This window comes from Anomalospiza imberbis, chromosome 8, assembly GCF_031753505.1.
Source record: "Anomalospiza imberbis isolate Cuckoo-Finch-1a 21T00152 chromosome 8, ASM3175350v1, whole genome shotgun sequence".
Classification (NCBI taxonomy): Eukaryota; Metazoa; Chordata; class Aves; order Passeriformes; family Viduidae; genus Anomalospiza; species Anomalospiza imberbis.
In genome coordinates, this window is record NC_089688.1 from 14,090,638 (window position 1) to 14,098,568 (window position 7,931).

At 38.2% G+C, this 7,931-nt stretch overlaps 1 long non-coding RNA gene across 5 annotated transcripts in view; it reads right to left on the reverse strand.

Annotated features, from left to right (window-relative positions):
• LOC137477960 (uncharacterized) overlaps window positions 1-3,778 on the reverse strand; it is a 134,922-nt gene extending 131,144 nt beyond the window's left edge. For 4 of the 5 annotated variants that reach the window (XR_011001309.1, XR_011001310.1, XR_011001308.1 and 1 more), the window contains exon 1: window positions 3,587-3,778. This is a non-coding gene — a long non-coding RNA (uncharacterized lncRNA). The remainder of the gene's footprint in view (window positions 1-3,586) is intronic. The other variant, XR_011001311.1, reaches the window with a different exon arrangement.
• Window positions 3,779-7,931: the final 4,153 nt, after the last annotated feature.

Sequence of the window (7,931 nt, forward strand, 5' to 3'; positions counted from 1 at the left end):
TCATAACCAACTAATGATGAAAGTTAACATTTTGTTTTTACAAACATCTAGGATGAACTGAACAATGCTAATGCTGTGCACTGACTTAACAGACAAATTCCTTTATAATGGTAGAAAGTAGTGAAAGAAAGAAGGATTTTTCACATCTGTCTTAGTACAATTACCATTTGTATGGCTCAGGTTTTGGTTTGTACTGGGGATACTTCACAATATTTCACTCAGAGACCACTGTCCCTTAGAAATGGATTCTGGAAGGATCATTTTGCTACCTCCTGCATTCAAGGCTCTAAAAATGTGTTCCACCAAGGAAAATAGAAGTGAAGGATAACTTGCTGTAGTACTACAGAACCAAACACTGGAAAAGAGCAGCTTAGCCAGAGTTTGATGTACTTTAGTGAAAAACAGAAAAATACATGGCATCAGCCTGCAACACCAGCAAGCACTATTCTTTGCCAGAGACTCGGGTGGACCCAATATATGTATAGTCAAGTATTAATGCCCAAAAAAACTCTTGGCATTGTCCATATGAGGCCAAAGCTTCGAAGGCTCCAGGGAATCCCCAGGTACTCCTGAATTCTCACACTGCATCAGACTGTGTGGTGACAAGTCCTTCAATGCCTGCACACCTTATAGCTTTCTCCTTCAATTCCATGAAGGAGAAACCACTTTCTAGTGAAAGATTCCCTGCTCTGGTGGAAGATTCTCTATCCATGGCTAGGGGCTGGAACTAGATGATCTTTAAGGTCCCTTCCAGCTCAAACCATTCTATGATCACTTTACATTCATGGTCTCAGAAGGTATAACTTCTTTCAAAGCATCTAGATTGCTCCTCTTTTTTCACTGTCTTCACTTAATCAGTTTATTAAGAACACACCTGTTGTCACTTTTGTGCTTTAAGACAGGAAATAGGTCTGATCCAACATAACAGAGCCAAGTTTTAAAGCATAGTAAACTTTTGGGTCTTCAAATTTATTTCAGCAGCAGAAGACCCACTGCTTCCTCCAAGGATGTACCAATACAAATACCATGGAAAAGTCAGAGAACTGGGTAAGAGCAGTCAGCCTCATTTACTAGAATTGTTATGGGATGTACAACACTTGGTCCACTGTGCCATTTGCCCTTTTTAAGGCCAAGTTGATTGCACAATAAACACCAAGTCCACGTTTCATGCCTTATTTTATGTACACAAAAACTCTGTGGGTGCACAAACATCAAAAAGCTAAACAGTCCATGAAAGAGACTGCAACAAGGCTGGAACAGTTACTTCTGTTCCATTGGCCCATTTGGCCACAAAAATTGTCTGCTGTGGAATGAGACAAACAACTTTGATTTTCCAAAAGGCATTTCATCAGGAAGGTGTATGGCACACAGTAATTACCCATGTTCTCCAAAGTGTTGAGACAGATGACCAGCTGCACACCTATCCTCCTCCTGGCCTAGCTCCCAAGTACTCTGGCATTTCCCCCTGTTGCCTACATGAATGTGACTGAAGACAAAGGCAAACTGCATTCAGGTTTCTGGCAATTGGGTAGCACTTCATGTTTTAAGGACCACAGGCTAGGATTCAGTTACAACACTAACTGTTTACAACATGCTACAAACACCCTGTTAGGAAACATAACAGGTCCAAACTGCTCTGTTCTGTGAAATACGGCAGCAGAGCTTTGCCAGGGTACAGCCATGTTAAGTATTCTGCACATCCTTGAAATCCCAATGTTCATGCCACCAAATCTGACTAACCTCTCACATACATTTCCTGGATAAGAAAATAAAGGTGGCTAAATTAATTTCTAAATTTCTATTTGGGAGGGGGGAGGGATTTGTTGTTTCTTTGGTTTGGACTTTTTGTTGGTTTTTTTTTTTTTTTTTCCAAATAAAAATAGTATTTACTGTTCTGCATAATTTGCTTCTGTCCTTATAAAACAGGACATGAAAATCCAGAGGCAAATAAAAGCAGCTTCTCTTCAGTGATATGAACAGAACGTCAATATACCTTCTCCAAGTTACCTGTTACCTCTGATGCCTCATTCAGAAAATCACTTGCCTCTTTCTACGGAAAGAGCACTTACAATAATAAGGAGCTACTGCCCTTGTTACAGCTTTAATTTAGTCTAATTGCCCAATTACAGCTGCTCCCATTTTCATAGGAACTATATTATTTGAAGTATTCCTCTACCTAGCAGAGTCTTTACTGACATCAAGCAGATACAATGTAATTTATTTCCAATAAAGATGAAGAGAAAAACAAAGTAAAGCTTTCAGGAAAGAGCACAACTGTGTTTCCCCTCTGTGGCAAAATCTAGCAACTTCAAGAACAAAATGGCACCAGAAACCATCTTTAAAAAACACATGAAGGTATAGGGGGGAGAGGGAGAAAGATTAAAAAAAAAGTAGTAAAGGGCTAGCAGTTTTACATTTGTATTTGGAATAAGGGACTACCCACAAAATGAACGCAAGGTGAAAAGGACTATAGGGAACGTGAGGTGCAAAGGGAAGACTGTGAAGTAAATTTCTCCCAGATATTTCTTCAAATAGCATGGCAAATTTAGGAACAGATTCCATAGCAATTGTGCAATGCCACCCAAAAGAGCTAACTGTTGTCCAGGGATATTTATGATGCTTTATACAGGGAGACTATTATCCCTTGGAATAGACTACAGAAGAATCATTTTGCTACTTCACAGGTCCAAAGCTCTAAAATTCTGTGTTACACTTAGGAGAGTAAAAGTGAAGTATGCAGAAGTGATCAAAAGAGAACAGGCTGGGTTTACAGCCTGCAGGGGAAACAACTGATCATATATTCTTCCTATGACAAACAACTGAGAAAGTAATTGAGAGCCTAGCAGAAACCAATGTTGTTACCTCAGCATTATTGATTTTCGGCAGACATCTTAATCTAACACATGACAAAACTTTGGTCATTCCAGTAAGATATAGCTTTCAAGGAAAAATGATATTTATAAAGGTAGTTTATGGTTCAGTTAGAGATTCTTAGGAAGTCAAGCTTAGGCTATAAAGGAATGGAAAGAAAAGGACTTCTTAAAAACAAAATGGATAGAAAGTTTGATTAAAAGGTGAAAATATGATTCAAGAACACTAAAGCAGAAGGATCTTCTGATGTTCAAAACACTAAAAGAAGGTAATAAAAACATAACTTTAAAATACTGTACTAAGAAAGCCTTATCTAAGGGAAGAGTGGCACTGAAGACTCACAGTTCACCTGTTAGGTATTCTTTAAAAAATTTCTTGCAAAATTTACTAGAAATGTTCCCACTGCTTATAGCAAAAGAAACTGGAGTTATTTACACATGTATATAAAAAAATGAAGCCATAACAGGATAAGAAGATAAAAGTCCATACAGTCCTTTGTTAGCATTCAAACTCAAAGAAATACAACAGTTAAAAAATAAAAATTATTTTTATATAGAGCAAAACCTCATAAAATTACAACAAACATCTTATAAATACATGTTGAGAGAAAAAAGTAAGTGTAGCTCATAATTACACAGACTGCATCTTCAATTAAAAATAAAAGCAGGAAAATAAAAGGACTATTGCACACAACTAAAAAAAAAATCCTTCCTACCTTGCCTCTATTTCCTCCTACAAGAAGCCTGCCCTTTACAATCTCAGATGTCACTCTCTGCAAATCTCACTCTCCTGTTTCCTGGGGATATCTGAGCCATTCCCCCCACTATGGCTTTTCAGCGTGCATGGGGTAATGCACCACTCATGGAGTCTCAGGTGATGACACTAATTGAGCTCTTCTTCAGCAAATGTTTTCTACCTGCTAAAGTCAGTACTGCCCTCTTCCCAGCTGCATCATATTAACAAACCACAGCTGATTAACACAGATGGCCCCTTCTCTGTTTTTTCCAACTGACAAATAGTCTACTAAGAATTCTTGCTTATAAGTCCCAAAGATAACAGCCAAGCACAGTTTTTACATGCTTGTGACAAATTCTTACTTGTGAAATGAAATCTGACCTAGAGCTCACTAGAAATCAGGCCTAGTGAGATGACCATTCATCATTCTTTAATATGCTTGGGGTAGGCTATCTAATAACAACCTAGTCCTGCACCTCTCCTGCCATCATGCTGCTGCTGTTGCTTTTGTGCACTCTTGGACAAATGCCCTTAAGGGAAGAGAAAAAGCACTCGCTTCCAAAAGTAGTCTTTATTTTTGGTATCCATTTCATGGCTGGTATGAAACAAATTCAGCTTGCTGGGCTTTGACATAGATTTTTTTCAGATGTCAAAAAAGAGAGGCAAAATAGATAGGCATGGGAGAGCCTGCTTAATGAGGTGTCACAGCTATGGTTGATTTGTTCACTGCTTCTTTAATTTTATTATGTGCATCAGAGTGATAAGGAGCTACATTTCTCACATTTTGTTTATGCACTATACAATTTAAGGCTTAAGTGGAGCAGCTTCTTGAGACTTACAGCAGGCTTTGTAAGTGAAGCAGAATGCTCCACTCAAGTTGTGTCTATTTCAATCACATGGGGACCATTTGTAGGAGCAAATTAATGCTAAGCTTTATTCTTCAGTATCAAACACCCATTGTACCACTGTCCATGCACTTGTTCCAAGTGTGAGGCTGGACTGTGGCCTGGAAGATCATTCAGAAAAGTCTGACACCTGTTTTGTGCCTCAGATCCATGTACTTTGACTTTCTTTGCCAGGAGAACTGCTTCTATCACTGGATCTGTCAAGCTGAGCCACTGAACAAGCCATTTCACTGGGTCTCCCCCAGTCAAGCTCAATTTGAGTTTTACAGTCCTTGATACTTGTGGGATATTGTCATAGAAGCCATTAATGTACTTTGCACTGGGAATGATGCGGCTTGGCAGGGGTTATCTCTCCTCGCGATACCTGCATGTCCAAAGCTCAACCTAGTCTTGTAATGAGATTGCAAAAAGCAGTCATATATATTCAAAATGTTGGCCTGTAAGCCAGTAAGGCCTGAAAATATTTACCAATATGTCAAAATGCTTCTAGTTGAAAACTGTTTCTAAACCATTCGCTGTTTGCAAGTTTAATGGCTTAAGGCTTATGGGCTCATGAATCACCAGCTTTCTTAGCAGCAGCATTTGAAATGTTGATATCTTAGCCTTGAAATAGATGTGAAGGTACCACAGCCTTTACAAGCTGTTATCGAAAGACATACTTTAAAAGCTCCCACAAAAGACTGAGTGCAATAGAAGTAGCTGAGCAGGATGAAAGTAACTGAACCAACTTAGTTAAAGTCATAGTTCATGTCTGTGTTCCATTTCAGTGATTACCCTCCAGCTGGACAATGAATCATATTAAAGGAAGCTTTGCTACTTACAGTTCGTCTGATAAAAAATCCAGATGACTTCAGAAGCAATGATGAGTATTTGGGAAACTATTAGTCTTATTTAAAATTACTGAATTCAACAAAAAAAGTTGAAGAGTAATTTAATTTATCACATTTTTTTTTGTCAAAAAAAAGGTACCATTCTAAAAATTCCAAGATTTTCAGCTGAAAAGATGAATAAACATTTATGGGGAAAAAATTGCTGTAACAGATATGTCTGGAATGAGTATCTCTAAGGTCAAGTAGGTTATGCTGGTAAATGGCATACCCTGCTTTACAAAACTGCAAAAATAAATGTTAAGCATAATACTAGAAAGATAACAGGGAAGGAACAGACAAATACAGAACAAAACCAATTAGAAGAAATAAGAAATCTCAATCGTGAATAAAATAATTTTATATACAGTCCTCTAAAATATATCAAGTGATTTATCCATGTCTTGCAAGGAGATATACACTGTGGACTGTAAAATTATAAAATATACACATTTTTTATCTACAACGCCCATGACAGATGACTGAACACATAAATATGGTAAATAACTTCCGTTTGAATTTTTTTTAAAAAGATATTACAAAAACCTATTAGAATAAATAAATATGATTGAATGCTTATGTGTTTGCTTATTTGTGAATATCTTAAAAGTTAAGGAATTCATGGCCTGATGTCTTTTCTGAGTATCTGGCCCAATCTATGCATGTATTCATCCACAACATCAGTGCAGACAACTCTTCCCTCCTATCTTCTTAAACCAGATTAAAATCCCAATCTGTATCAAACATTTCTCTGAGGATGGTTAAGATCAGGTCAGCCTCAGCTCTACAAATTTTTTGCTCCATCAATATAGAAAACAATTACTATTTTGCCTATGACTCAACCTATAATTCTTCATTCTCAACTTTATTTCTATACTCAAGGCAAGCCATTTAGCATTTTGCAGTGGTGCCTCAATCACCAGGCACAACTGGTCCATGTAAAAATATTTGCAAATGAAAGGCAGAAACCCAGAAAGATGACAGCCTCATCAGTAGGCTAACTCTCCGCCAGTCCCATTTCTACAATAAGTCTACAGAGATGACACCGAGGCAGATGGTGTGCAACACAGAAAAACACTCTTGGAAGGAAGGTTCCAGGAGAGGAACAGACTATTGCATACATCAATTACCCAATGTCTGTAAAACCTTGAATAGATTATCAATATGAATAAAGTGAGGATTTTTACACCCCGAGGTCAGCCCCTATCCTATCTGTCCTACTCCATATGTTTTACAAATGCAATCATGCTCTGGCTCCAGCCTGAATATGCTGCCAAAACCCTCCTACCCTTTCTAGAATGCAGTCCAAGAGAGAAGGTACTTGCAGGCATAGCAAATATGCCTACTGACTACAGCATTGGGAGCAATCCTGAACACCCATGAAATCTGAGCAACTGGACTGACCTTACAGATTTAGGGAGCAGTGGGGTTTGTATCCAAGCCCATATTATACTCAGTTTTTAATCTCTAGGTAGCCTTCACCTTACTTAGCAGAAGTAGTAGGAGAAATCTACCAAAATGTTTAAATGCTCAGGTAGCCACAGCACACTGCGAGCACATGTCCAATAAATCTGTTAATCAAAGTTTTCTGTTCCATATATATCACAGAGTTAAGTAAACTGAAAATGAAAATGGCTCAAAGAAAAGCTGATGGCTCCATTTTATCCAGCTGGAAGATTATAACTCTTCTGACCTCCTCATGAAAGTTTTTCATCATATCTTAGATATCTGAAAATTAGCGTCCTTATCTAAAGGAAACAACCTGTTTTCCAGCACAATGATATAGTAAAACACCTGGCACTGCCAGCAAAGGTAAGCTATTATTGATTAACAGCTTGGGAGTGGGAGAAATTTCAGAAACACATTCACGTATATTAGCAATTCAGTCCACCAATTCTCTTGGAGCTTTAAGAAACCTGATGTTCCCAGAGACATCCAAATGGGGCATCTCTTCGAGTCGAGAGGTCAACACAACACTGGAAGCTTGCACGCTTAGTTTCATTGAACAGAGTAACCCACAGTTCCTCTCTCCCTTATGCTGCAGTTGTAGAGAAGAATCACTAGATGGAGCCGCACCGTCACAAATCTGATTTATGGCCGCTGCAAGAATTGTTGCCTCCTACAGTTGTTTGGCCTAAAACCGACACTTTGCAGCACCTGCTGATAACTCATCTTCTGAAAGACGGGATGAAATGCTCTCATTTACAAACGCAAAATTTACACACAGAAAGTGACGAAATACTGAATGAAAAAAAGCCACCAAGAAACCAACACTCACAGCTTTCAAAATCAAATAAATTTTAGAAGTGAACTGGAAGTTATTTTATCTGCCAAGACGGATCATATGTCTTACTTTGTTCTGCAGATCAGAAATCACAGCAGAATCCCTAGTGAGTGGCATGATCAGTTGCTGCAAAGGAAATACAAGAACTCTGGGGGCAAGTCTTTGTAAATAAGCTCTAACACACTAAAAATGCAGTGATAGGCAAACACATTTCCCATAAATATCCTGGTGATATACTTAATCTCACACTTAAGATGTAATTTAAAAAGC